The 14,375-nt window shown below is 35.5% G+C and overlaps 1 non-coding gene across 1 annotated transcript; it reads right to left on the bottom strand.

The window, feature by feature from the left end:
• Positions 1-510: 510 nt before the first annotated feature.
• LOC128289485 (small nucleolar RNA R71) lies at positions 511-619 on the bottom strand. Its single transcript, XR_008279133.1, has one exon. It is a non-coding gene; the product is annotated as a small nucleolar RNA R71 (small nucleolar RNA).
• Between the last annotated feature and the right edge of the window lie 13,756 nt (positions 620-14,375).

Here is a 14,375-nt window from a genome sequence, read left to right as displayed (position 1 = left end):
AAGTCAGTTCGTTAGCTTACTGCATCAGAGGTTGGTGAGCCCAAGAGACAAAATGGCATGAGATTAGCCATTGAGAAGTGATGATCTAGCATAAGATGATCCCACAGAAGCGATTGTTGGCTACAGTTAGGTTCCAACTAAATTGTAAGCCCAAATTCTTGGAGCTGGTGGTCGTAGGCGTCCTCTTCCACTGTAACTGGCTTATTTTGTTTGAGAAGGATCACCTAAAAGCCGAGGATTAAACCCAAGGAGGATCGAGATAGCCGGAGGCTGGAATCTCTCTATAAGAACACCTTTTCCCCAACTTTATTTATTTCTATTATTTTTAATTTTTGAAATCCCAATCAAAAATTTTAATTTTGTTTTTATTTTATTTTATTTTTCTAGATTAAAACTTTTAATTCTGTTTTTTTTTATTTCTTTACATAGGTTTTCTTGGGCACGATTTTGACCAGGATTCCAAAGAACAAGCAATTGTGCAAATTCGGTCTCTGATGATTTGACCCTACTTCCCTTTCAATAAGAGTAGGTCTTCTTTTGTGCAGATGGATCTAGAAACTCTTTATGATGCATAGGAGAGATACAAGGATCTATTGAGAAGGTGCCCTCGCCATGGGTTGCCACTTTAGCTACAGGTTCAAACTTTTCACAATGGCCTGAATCCTTAGACTAGACAGATGATTGACACAGCTGCTGGTGGGATTATCAATAATAAGACACTTAAAAAGGCTTATGAATTTATAGAAGAGATGTCACTGAATAATTATCAGTGGCAAGTCATGAGGACAAAGTCGATGAAAGCGGCCGGCGTTTTTAACATCGATTCGATCACTATGCTCTCTAATCAGGTAGAATTTTTGAATAGAAAAATGATGGTTTACTTGGTTCTTCACAGGCTCATCCAATAATGTAGTACGATGCAAATGGAGGAGGAACAAGCAATTCAGAATACCCACCCTATGACCACAACATGAAAAACGAGCAATTGAATTATATGGGTAATAATCCTCGATCTCAAAATAATCCTTATAGTAACACTTATAATGCAGGTTGGAGGAACCATCCCAACTTCTTGTGGGGTAGCCAAGGAAATCAAAGGCCACAACATCCCCTAGTTTTTCAACAACCACCGAACCAGCAGGAAAAGAAGCCGAACCTTGAAGAGATGCTAACAAAATTCATCTCGGTGTTAGAAACTCATTTTCAGAATACCGAAACAGCACTTAAGAATCAACAAGCATCGATCCAAGGGCTCGAAACTCAAATAGGCCCGCTTGCTAAACTGATTTCAGAATGACCACCAGGAAGTCTACCTAGTAACACCAAACCCAATCCAAAAGAGCATGTGAAAGCAGTTACACTAAGGAGTGGGAAAGTGTTAGTTCAATCTGAAAAGAAGCCACCACAAGAAACTGACAGAAACGAAGGAGAGGAAGTAAAACCCGAAAACAATGACAATCCAATGCCAAAGGAATATAAACCACTAATCCCATATCCAGCAATGTTGAAGAAAGACCGCATGGATGCACAATTCGGTAAATTTCTTGAACTTTTTAAACAATTGCATATTAGCTTACCTTTTGTTGAAGCTATATCGCAGATGCCTACATATAAAAATTTTTTAAAGGAGCTTCTAACAAACAAAAGAAAATTTGAAGACCTATCTACAGTGGAACTTAATGAGGAGTGCTCGGCTATACTCCAAAATAAACTGCCAACAAAACTGAAAGATCCAAGACGTTTTACTATTCCCTGCTTAATTGGTAGTTTGAATGTTGATAAGGCATTAACTGATTTAGGCGCTAGCATTAATTTGATTTCATATAAAATGTTTATAAAACTTGGTCTTGGGGAACCTAAACCCACTAGGATAAGTATTCAACTAGCGAATAGATCTGTTAAATATCCTAGGGGTATTATAGAGGATGTACTTGTAAAAGTAGATAAATTTATATTCCCTGTTGATTTCGTTGTGCTTGACATGGATGAAGATGTTGAAGTGTCTTTAATCTGAGGTCGTCCATTTTTAGCCACTACTAGGGCTATTACTGATGTGGATGATGGTAAATTGGTACTTAGAGTAGGTGACGAAGAGATTATTTTTAAAATTTATGATGCTATGAGATTTTTTAGGGAACAGGATGACTGATGTTATTTTATTGACTGTATTGATCATGCTACTCAAGATTCTTTTCAAGAAATCGTACATAAGGGCACGTTGGAACTATGTCTTGCCCAAGGAGAAGAGGTAGATGATGATGATTCTGAGATAGGTAAGATAAAAGCTGGACTAAATTCCAATAACCCTCTCCAAGACAAGCAAAATATGAGGCTATTAAGGTAAACAATGAACTTAAGCAAAAACCCTCTATTGAAGAACCTCCCAAACTGGAACTTAAACAATTTCCAAATCACTTGTAATATGCATTCCTTGGAAATAATTCTACATTACCAGTGATTATTGCTTCTAACTTGCAACCCAAGGAGAAAGAGGAATTGCTCCAAGTATTAAGAGAACATAAAAGAGCCATAGCTTGGAAAATTTCTAACATTAAAGGGATCAGCCCTTCTTTTTGCACCCACAAAATTTTAATGGAAGATGATTATAAGCCATGTGTTCAAGCTCAAAGACAACTGAACCCCAACATGAAAGAAGTTGTTAAAGCTGAGGTAATTAAACTCCTAGATGCTGGAATAATTTATCCTATTTCTGATAGTTCTTAGGTAAGTCCAGTGCAGGTTGTTCCTAAGAAAGGAGGCATGACTGTTGTAACCAATGAGAAGAATGAATTAATCCCAATAAGGACAGTCACAGGTTGGAGAGTTTGCATTAACTATAGGAAGCTGAATGACGCTACGAGAAAAGATCACTTCCCCCTTCCATTCATTGACCAAATGTTGGAAAGATTATCCTGGCACATGTACTACTGCTTTTTAGATGGACTCTCTGGTTATTTTCAAATCCCAATAGCTCTTGAAGATCAATAAAAGACGACATTCACATGTCCATATGGTACGTTTTCTTTTCGTAGAATACCTTTTGGATTATGTAATGCTTCTGCTACTTTTCAGCACTGCATGATGGCCATTTTTTACGAACTCGTAGAAGACATCATGGAGGTATTTATGGATGATTTCTCAGTATTCGGTAACTCTTTCCATTTTTACTTTAAAAATTTGAAACTAGTTTTAATAAGATGTGAGGAAACGAACCTTGTACTTAACTGGGAAAAATGTCACTTTATGGTTCAAGAAGGTATTATGTTAGGACATAAAATTTCTAGTAAAGGGATTGAGGTTCATAAATCTAAAATTGAAACCATTGAAAAACTACCTCCCCCTAATTCGGTTAAGGCTATTAGAAGCTTTTAACGACATGCTGGGTTTTATAGAAGATTTATTAAAGACTTTTCTAAAAGAACTAAGCTTTTGACTAAATTACTAGAAAAAGATGTGCCTCTTAATTTCAATCAGGAATGTTTAGAGGCATTTAATACTTTAAAGGATAAATTGATTAATGCTCCAATTATAATCGCACTTGATTGGAATTTACCTTTCGAACTAATGTGCGATGCGAGTGATTTTGCAGTAGGTGCAGTTTTGGGACAACGAAGAGACAAGCATTTTCAACCTATCTATTATGCTAGCAAAACTTTGACAGCCACACAAGAAAACTACACCACCACGGAGAAAGAGATGCTAGCTGTGGTTTTTGCATTCGATAAATTTAGGCCATATCTAATATTGTCTAGAGTTGTCGTTTATACTGACCATTCCGCTCTTCGTACCTTTTAACTAAGACTGGTATAAAACCTCGACTTATTCGATGGATTCTATTATTGTAGGAATTTGACTTGGAGATTCAGGATAAGAAAGGAGCTAAAAATCTCGCAGCTGATCATCTTTCCAGGCTTGAAAATTCAAGTACCAAAGAGCTAGATGAAGTTGAAATAAATGATTCATTTCCTGAAGAACAATTTTTTGCTATATCTGATTCTAAGGTACCTTGGTTTGTAGACATTGCGAATTTTTTAGCTGCTAACATTATCCCAAAAGGGTTGACACATCAGCAAAAGAAGCGATTCTTTACTGATGTGAAAAACTACTTTTGGGAAGACCCTTTCCTTTTTTGTATATATACAGATCAAGTCATTAGGAGATGCGTTACAAGGTCAGAAGCATTGAATATCTTGGAACATTACCACTCAGGTTTTTATTGTCCTACACTTTTCAAAGACACCAACAGGTATGTTGCTACTTGCGATAAATACATATTAGTAGCCGTTGATTATACGTCTAAATGGGTGGAAGCCCAAGCTTTACTTACTAATGATGCTAGAGTGGTAGTACGATTCCTTAAGAAACTCTTCTCTCGATTTGGAACACCTAGAGCAATTATCAGTGATAAGGGTACTCATTTTTGTAACACTCAATTTGATAATACCCTTAAGAAATAAGAAGCTCACCACAGAAAAGCTACCCCCTATCATCCTCAAACTAGTAGACAAGTAGAAGTAGCAAACCGAGAGCTCAAACGTATCCTGGAAAAGACAGTAGAAACAAACATGAAGGATTGGGCAATGAAAGTAGATGATGCTTTATGGGCTTAGAGAACTACTTTTAAGACCCCCATAGGAACATCCCTTACAGACTTGTTTATGGAAAAAGTTTTCATCTGCCATTTAAGTTAGAACACAAGGCATTCTGGGCTATAAAATTTCTAAACTTTGATCCCAAACTTGTAGGTGAAAATAGGTTGATGCAGTTGAACGAGTTAGATGAGTGGCAAACCAATGCATATGAAAATTCACACCTATATAAGGAAGAAACGAAGCGTCGCCACGACGCTCGCTTGAGACAACGCAAGCAATTTGAAGTTGGAGATCTTGTCTTGTTATATAACTCGAGGCTTAAATTTTTTTCTAGAAAGCTTAAATCACGATGATCAGGTCCTTTCATAGTCCAAACTATGTTTCCATATGGCACAGTAGAGGTAAGTCATCCATCACAAGGCACTTTCAAGGTAAATGATCATCGTCTCAAACTTTATAACGGTGAGAATTTTAAAGATGATAAAAAGGAGCTACGGCTCCATGAACTTACTTGAATATACCCACTAGGTAAAGTCGAGTTTAGACTCTAAATAAGCGCTTCTCGGGAGGCAACCCGAGCACAAACGGTGTTGATTTCTTTATATTTTAGTTTTTAACATCTAAATCATTAACTAGGTCCTTGAACACAGGTTTTCTAAATCCACACGGCCAGGCACACTGGCGTGCCTTAGGCCATGCTCATACCACTGGTGGTGACACGGTCGTGCGATACGGCCATGTGAAAACAGAGCAAAATTTTTTCCAAAACACTAGATTCGATACATTGCCACAACCGTGAGACATGGCTGTGGGCAATCCTGCTAAATTAACACCGGCGTGCGACACGCCTGTACCCATCAACCGTGGTCGAAACTATCAAAATGCCATTGCCGTGTGCACCAACGCGCCCAAATTTGAAAACCACGGAACACACGGGTTGAAATAAGGGCATACGGGCGTGCCCTACGGCCGTGTGCCCCAATATCTTTATAAACCACTACTATTCATCTTTTATTTATTTTTATTTTTATCTTTATTTATCTTTTCAACTTACTTCTTATCCTATTTCTCTTTAATACTATTATAACTTCATCTTTAGGTTTTACAATTTATATTAAGCAATTTTTGTTTTCGACCATTTCGTTAAAAGTTATCGCAGTTATTACTCAGGAATTTGCAACTCCATTGGAAAAGGTCCTCTACGACTGCCATGTGTTGCTCGACCACGACACCGACCACCACGATAACCTCTTTGCTGGACACTGTGGTTGTGGAACCCAACATCTACCGCCACCGGAGTATCCTCCTCCAATCTCACCCTTACCTTAGCCAATTACTCTCCATAACTCTAATTCAAGGATTCCATTTAACATTCAGGAAGTTTCACTTCTCTCTCTATCTTATGATCTTATATCTATATTTTTTAGTAAATCTATCTTTGTACATTGAGGACAATGTACATCTTAAGTGTGGGGGGGTTATTTATATCATTATCTGAAAACAACTCAGATTACCCGCGTAATTTATGATTTTTATTGATATGTCTTAAATTAAAACTTAGGCATTTATGCATTGATTGTTCAAACTTTAAGTAATTAGAGAATCAAGCATGATAAGTTGATTTTTGAGAATTAAAATTTTTTTAGGTTATTTTCCCAAGTTTAGGTATTATCTTGAAGTTGAAATTCACAGGTTTAACATTAAAAAACCATAATTTTTGTGAGATCTTGAGCCTTTAAAGCATATATTATTTCTTTGATACTCGCTTTTATTGTTGCTATGAGTGCAACAATATTGATTTTTTATTCTAAAACTTGCTTCGATTATGCATGTCAAGACCACACCATTTAATTTGATATGTCGAGATGACAAAGGAACGTAGGTTTAACCCACTCACTCCATAAAATTCTACCTTCATAATTAACCCTTAGTGAACCCCCTTGAGCCTAACAAGCCATTCATTGATTCACCCTCAATATCCATTATTGTTGAAATCCCCTCAATTAATTTGATCCTTATTTTTTTCTAGAGTTGATTTGAATTAATTGCTTAGCTATGTTTTATTTTTTATAGTTAGCAAAATTCTATGTTACTTGATTCGTTCTTAAAAAAAAGAAAAAAAATACATACATACATATTAGTAGTAATTCTTTGTTTTTGAGCTTAAGTATTTAATTTCATATTCTGAGAAGAAAAGCTTAACACTAGGATCATCTAATTAGAAATGAAATTTGTCATTTTTAGTATTTTTCTAGTTAGGTAATTTTTCAATTCAATCTCGATTCTAACCTTCTCTTTCAGCTTGTGACCACACCCCCTAACCAAAGTCACGTTACAACCCTCTAAAAGACCTTTTGATTGATGTATCATCTCAATATATAGTGGTGGAGATTTGATTTTCACTCAAGCCTATGGTAATAACTTTTCATATTGACTGTTGAGTGCTAAATTTGTTGTCCTTAAACACCTCAAGTGATTTGAGTGAATCTTTAGTGAGGATGTTAAACTCTGTGATATTTTGGATCAAAGGTGATTACTTAGATGAGGGGAGACGCCTATGTTTTCGTGATAAAATGCTCAACTTGGAAAGTTTGAAACTTTGATGTTCTTCTAGTTGAATTCTCAATGTATGATTGCTTATGGATTATTTTGAGATTTTATTGATAGGAATTATAAGTTGAGAAAAATGAATTCTTAACTATGAATTGAGGATTTTTCTTGAGAATAAGCAAAAGCTTAAGTGTAGGGGTATTTGATAAGTCGTAATTTATACATATTTTTATCCCATGCTTAGTACATTTTTGGATGAATTATCGTTAGATTTATGGAATTTGATGCTCCTAATCCTTTAATTTCATGTTTTATACTTAGGTGAGCATAGGAGAGTAAAATGAGCGAGAAACGGGCCAAAAACGGATAAAATGGGCCAACGTGGGAAATCAACACGGCCTTAACTTCCTCCCATAGGTATACCACACGCCCGTGCCTGTTTAACAGACTTTAACACGATTTGAAGCGCTGGCACACGGCCGTGTCCCTGTCGAGCCCAGGTCTTGTTTTATTTGGAAAATGCCACTTTTGAGGGTTTGGAAGCATTCTAAAGCCTATATAAACACCTTAGAAGGGCACCTAGAGGAGATACAGAGTAAGAGGCAAGGAATTACTCGAAGAAAGTCGATTAATCCATCTCGAAAGCCAATTGATCCATCTTAAAAGCCGGATTCTCCCTCAAGACTGAAGATCACCCTTCAATTTCCTTCAGGGTTTTTGGGTTTTCTTTATGTTTTGTTATCATTATTCTTCTGAGATATTTTCTTTTACACATATGAGCTAAATCCCCTAAATACCTAAGGGGAGTGAAACCTAAGATGGATCTTGTTATTATTTTCTGAATTATATGATAAATACTTGATTTATTCTTAATTATGTGTTCTTAATTCTTGCTTTAATATTCCAGGATATTGATTCAAGTATAGATGTGCTTATTCAGAGGAGCAAAAGTCTCTATCTAAGAGTAGATCTAGCATAATTAAGCGGAGTTGATTGCACCCCTAGACATAGGGCAACATAAATCTGTCGGATTAGGGTCAAACTTAATAAGGGAATCCATATATCGAGTTAATGGAACACTAGGGGTTTTAATTAGAAAGAGATTTCAATTAATCAACCTAGGGTTAGACGTTGTTAGTCTCGAGAGAGATAATAATATAAATTAGGGATTTCTACGGATCGAGTCAAGTGAATAAATCGTCTAATTCAAAGTCAAATAACAAGTGAAGTCTAGGTGGAATTTTCCTTAGGTATTGTCTAAATCAATCAGTTTTCCCAAAATTATTTCCCCAATTTACTTCCTGTGCATTCTTAGTTTAGTTAATTAGTTTAGATAAAGTAAATCTCCTTATTTTTAGGCTAGATAATAAAAATAAGGTTAATACTAGTAATTTTAGCTCCTGTGGGTTTGACATTTCGGTCTTTCTATAAGCTATACTACTGTTCGATAGGTGCACTTGCCTTTCTCGTGATAATAGTTAGTTTTCAAGTACGATCAATCGTAAATATAAAACTTATCACGCACATCATGTTAGCTCAGAAATATGTAAGAAAGGGTTGCGAAGCTTATTTAGCTTATGTGCTTCACACGAAAGTGACTGAAAAGAAGATTGGATCCGCGCCAATTGTTTGTGAATATCAAGATGTGTTTCCTGATGAGTTACCAGGTTTACCTCCGATCTGAGAAGTTGAGTTTGGTATTGAATTAATACCAGGAACTACTCTGATATCGATAGCTCCATACAAAATGGCACCGACTGAATTAAAAGAGTTGAAAGCTCAGTTGCAAGAATTGACAGATAGAGGCTTTGCACGACCGAGTTATTCTCCTTAGGGTGCACCGATTTTGTTTGTGAAAAAGAAAGACGGAACTATGAGAATGTGCATCGATTATCGACAACTCAATAAAGTGACGATCAATAACAAATATCCTTTACCGCAGATAGATGATTTGTTTGATCAGTTGAAAGAGGCTACAATGTTTTCAAAGATAGATTTGAGATCAGGTTACTATCAGTTGCGAGTGAAAGACTCTGATGTGCCAAAAATTGCTTTCCGAACGAGGTAGGACACTATGAGTTTTTAGTTATGCCTTTTGGATTAACGAATGCACCTGTTATTTTTATTGATTTGATGAACAAAATTTCCAGACCGTATTTAGATCGATTTTTTGTCGTATTTATTGATGACATTTTGATTTATTCACGTGATGAAATTGAACATGCCGAACATTTGAGAATAGTGCTACAGACTTTGCGAGATAAGCAGTTATATGCAAAGTTTAGCAATTGTGAATTTGGTTATGAGAAGTCGATTTTCTGGGACATGTTGTGTCGGCATCTGGTATCCGAGTTGATTCGAGCAAGATTTCGGCTATTTTGGATTGGAAGCCTCCAAGAAATATTTCTGAAGTTCGCAGTTTTTCTGGGACTTGCTAGTTATTATCGCCAGTTTGTAAAAGGCTTTTCTATGATTGCGACACCTTTGACAAAATTGCTTCAAAAAGATATGAAATTTGAATGGTCTGAAAAGTATCAGAAAAGTTTTGATCAGTTGAAATTCTATTAACTGAAGCTCCGGTGTTAATTCAGCCAAAATCGGGTAAATAATTTGTAATATATAGTGATGCATCTTTGAACAATTTGGGATGTGTTTTGAAGCAGGAAGGCAAAGTCATAGCTTATGCCTCGAGACAATTAAAGCCGCATGAAAAGAATTATCCGACGCATGACCTTGAATTAGCCGCGATTGTGTTCACTCTGAAAATTTGGCATCACTATTTATTTGGTGAGAAATGTCACGTTTATTCCGATCACAAAAGCTTAAAATATTTGATGACTCAGAAAGATCTGAATCTACGACAGTGAAGATAGTTAGAGTTGTTAAAAGACTACGAGCTTGTAATTGACTACCATCCGGGAAAGGCTAATGTTTTTGCTGATGCTTTAAGTCGAAAATCATTATTTGCATTGCGTGCGATGAATACTCAGTTAACTTTGTCTGATGATGGTTCGGTTTTAGCTAAGTTGAAAGTGAGACCGTTATTTATTCAATAAATTTATGATGCACAGAAGGTTGATAATGAATTGTCAGCAAAATGAGCTCAATGTGATTTGAATACTGATTTAGAATTTTGAGTTGATGCTGAAGGATGTTTGAGATCCAGAAGTCGAATATGTGTTCTAAGAAATTCAGAGTTGATTCAGATGATTTTAAATAAACCTCATAACAGTCGGTTATCTATTCATCTGGGTAGTATTAAAATATATAATGATTTGAAACAACTTTATTGGTGGCATGGTATGAAGCTAGATATTTCGGATTTTGTTTCGAAATGTTTGATCTGTTAGCAAGTTAAAGTTGAACATCAGGTGCCATCTGGTTTGTTACAACCAATTATGATTCTGGAGTGGAAATGGGACAAAATCACGATGGATTTTGTATCAGGTTTACCTCTGTCACCAAGTAAGAAAGATGCAATCTAGGTTGTTGTTGATAGATTGACTAAATCGGCTCATTTCATCCTGGTTCGTACAGATTATTCACTTGATAAGTGTAACATCCTGATTTTGGGCCTACTCGGAATAGTGGTTTTGGGACCAAAAATCTGATGAGTAAAATTTCATTTTGATTATATTTTTATGATCTACGATTTCACAGAATGATTTCGTGAAAATTTCGTTCGAAAATTTCGACGTTTGGGCACTCAATTTGGTCAAAAGGACTAAATTGTAAAAAGTGTAAAAGTTGAGTTCTACATGTTAGAAGTGTCTAATTGTTATGAGTTTTTAAATTAAAGGTACTTAAATGGTAAATAGACCATTTTGAAGTTTTTGGACAAAAATGGATATGGTATGATAGGTTTTTAAAAGTTTTTCATTAAAGGCATTTTAGTAAATTGGTAATTAAATGAATTAAAATGCCAAAATAAGCCAAATTTGCTCATATTCTTCCTCATGGACGAAAGTCTCATGAAAAACACCATGGATAGGGTTTTCAAGCTTTCCAAGCTCATTTGTAAGTGATCCTGAGCCTCGATTTTAATGTTCTTTACATTTTTGAAGTCCCAGTAACATGTTCTAGCTATTTCTACCATTTATTTTTGCTAGGGTTTGTGTTTAAAAATTTACCCATGAATGATATGCATGTATTTTGATGTTTAATGGTAGAATATGAAGCTTGAAATTGTGTTAAACAACTTTTGCTAAGCGATTTTACGTGAAAACGAGTAAGATGACATAATCGGTAAAAATACCTAATGTTCATAAGTACATGTTAGAGTGAGATTTTGATGTTACCATAGAAGGGAAAAATGATCAGCATGTCATAAAACATAATAAAATATGATGAAGTTTAATTTTCGAGTCTTGGGGCAAAAGTAAAAATATGCAAAAGTTTAGGGGTCAAAATGAAAATTTGTAAAAATATGATTTTTAGTCCTGCATGAATAATGTGACTAATTAGTAGGGTAAATTTGATATTATAGATCAAGGAAATCGAGATTCAAGCTTAAATCGGGAAAATATAATGTTATGGACTAAAATGGTAAATTACCGTTTCTGGATCGAAGTAAGTTCGTGTATTAATAATAATGCAATACCATGCATGAATGTAATTCTCTATTGATATGGCATAAATTTTATGATTTAATATGTTTAAAAAAAGTTGATGGATGGTGTGTATGATATAGAAAAATGTAATGCTTGTTATGTCATGTAAAATTGAATGGCAAATTATTGTTACATGAATTGAGTGTTAAATTACTATTACCTGGGTTGTATGAATTGCTACACGGTTGTACTTGACAAAAATTCGACAAGTAAGTTCGGATAACTTAAAGTAAACTCATAATGTGTCTAATTATATGATTAATGAATGCATGATGATTGCATTTATTGATGGCATGAAATTCCATGAAATGCATCCTTGATAATGATATGTTGAAAAATTGTCTCAGTTGAGGTTAAAAAGGGAATTTGATGTATAAACCATGCTTGACATGTGAATTGAGATCCTGCATGTGTTGCAGTAAGGATTTAGCCCAGATGGGTAATCCGTTGATCTCAATTATGAAAAGGATCTTACCCGGACGGGTGATCCTTTGGATGATCAAGCCTCCCAAATAATATATGTGCATTATGGATTTAGCCCGGTCGGGCAATTTGATTAGGGTTTAAATTTAGCCTGGACTGGTAATTCAGATCCAAACTCAATAAAGGTGGTTGTCGCTATAAGGGATTTAGCCTGGACTGGTAATCCTGACATCACCTTATGAGTTTACAATACGGGGGATTTAGCCTGGACTAGTAATCCCGCCGTAAGATGTGAGGTTCGCGGGAGTGCAGACATGAAATGATCATTCTTATGAATTAACGGTAAATGGATAATCCATCGGAATTTCCTAGAAACTCAACGGGATTAATATGATGTATATCAATGAAATGATAAATGATGAGCTCTTCTAAGACAAATTTACATGGTGCATTGTCATGAGACTAATTTGATGATTGAGTGCATATGATAGGGAATTATCATATACTTGAAATGTATGACTAAGTGTGCCCATGAGAAATAATAACTTTAATATTGAGCTCTATTGTGAAAAATGAGTAAGGGATCCATGAAATGGTAAGTTCATGATAGTTGGAAATCATCTTATGATAGTGATCATTATATTGTACCAAAACAGATTTGGACAGCAGCATTGGTCTGACTTTGAAAATCCACTAAAAATAGTGTAAATTGAGTTAGAAGCTTAATAAGAAATTAAATCTTAATGAGTCTAGTTTCACATAAAGGAAACGGTGAAAGCAAAAGAATTTTGTATCATGAGATATTTGAATTCTTGTGAGATAGAGTCAGAGTGATTCTAGACTCCCCAGTCTCAATTTTGGAAAATCACTAGAAATTGTAAAAAAATAATTATGAGTTAAAATTAATATTAATGAAATCCTTAATGAGTCTAAATTCAGGAGAAAGAGACGAGAACATTATCCAAGTCTTTTACTATGAGATAAATAAATTTTAGTGAAGAAAGGTCGAAGCTGTCAAATAGCAAAACAGGGGAGATTTTGAATAATAAACTGTACTTATTGGCTAGACCAAAAATTCTAAAAATTTTATGATAAAAAGATATATGATTCTAATTTCTATGAAAATTAACAGATCTTAATTTGGAGTTTCGTAGCTATAGATATAAATAATTTAATGACTATGTCTCGGGAAAACAACTTAGCTGGAATTTGAATAAATAGAAAGAATATGAAAATAGTATGTTATCGCATTGCTTATTATTTTCATGCGAGCTTACTAAGCATAAAGCTTACTCCATCCTTTTCATTTCTTTCAGTTTTGTCAGGTCAGCTCGGGGTTGGAGATCGTCAGAGGCAGCATCACACTATCGAGCCATTATCCGTCGAGTATTGATATGTGTATGTTAAATGTTTTCAAATGAGTGGCATGTATAAGGACTTAGTTTTTCTATGATGACTATTGTTGTGATTATCCAAAGGTATTGGCTTATATTGATTTGTTGTTTATAGCCATGAGATGTGGCTTATAATGATTTTGGCTTGTAAGCCTTTTTATCCATGATATGTGTTAATGTCTTGTGATGTGGTTATGTGATTGTGCTTATTCACTATGTATGAGAAGTATATGGCATATGTACATGATAAATACCATTGAAATCGTGTATGTGTGTTTATGTAAAGATGACAAAAAGGCTTGGAAATTAGCCTAAGTCTTGACCACACAGGTAGAGACATGGTCGTGTGTCTCAGCCGTGTGGAGGACACGGCTTCTGGCCACGAGTGTGTGCCTTGGCCGTGTGCCCTTAAACGATTACTGACGTCATAAATAGAGAGTTACACGGGCTGAGGACACAGGCGTGTTCCAAGCCACACGGACGTGTGCTACCACACGGCCCAACCCACACGGGCGTGTGACTCTCCAAAGCTAGAAATTTGTTAAGTTGCCCAAAGACTTTCGAAAGTCCTCGATTTAGTCCCGAACCACCCTGATGTATGTTATAGGCTTCAAAGGACTATATAAGGGACAATATGCATGTGTTTGAAAAGTTTTAATTTTTGGGCAAAGCTTGGTGACCCGGTTTTGTATGTTTGTGAATGTTTAAGTCCGGTAACGCCTTGAACCCTGTCTTGGCGCTGGATACGGGTGAGAGGTGTTACAATAAGCTTGTTGAGTTGTACAATTCTCAAATTGTGAGATTAA

The sequence above is a fragment of the Gossypium arboreum genome, chromosome 2 (assembly GCF_025698485.1).
Source record: "Gossypium arboreum isolate Shixiya-1 chromosome 2, ASM2569848v2, whole genome shotgun sequence".
NCBI classification, from domain to species: domain Eukaryota; kingdom Viridiplantae; phylum Streptophyta; class Magnoliopsida; order Malvales; family Malvaceae; genus Gossypium; species Gossypium arboreum.
This window is presented reverse-complemented; position numbering and strand designations above follow the sequence as displayed.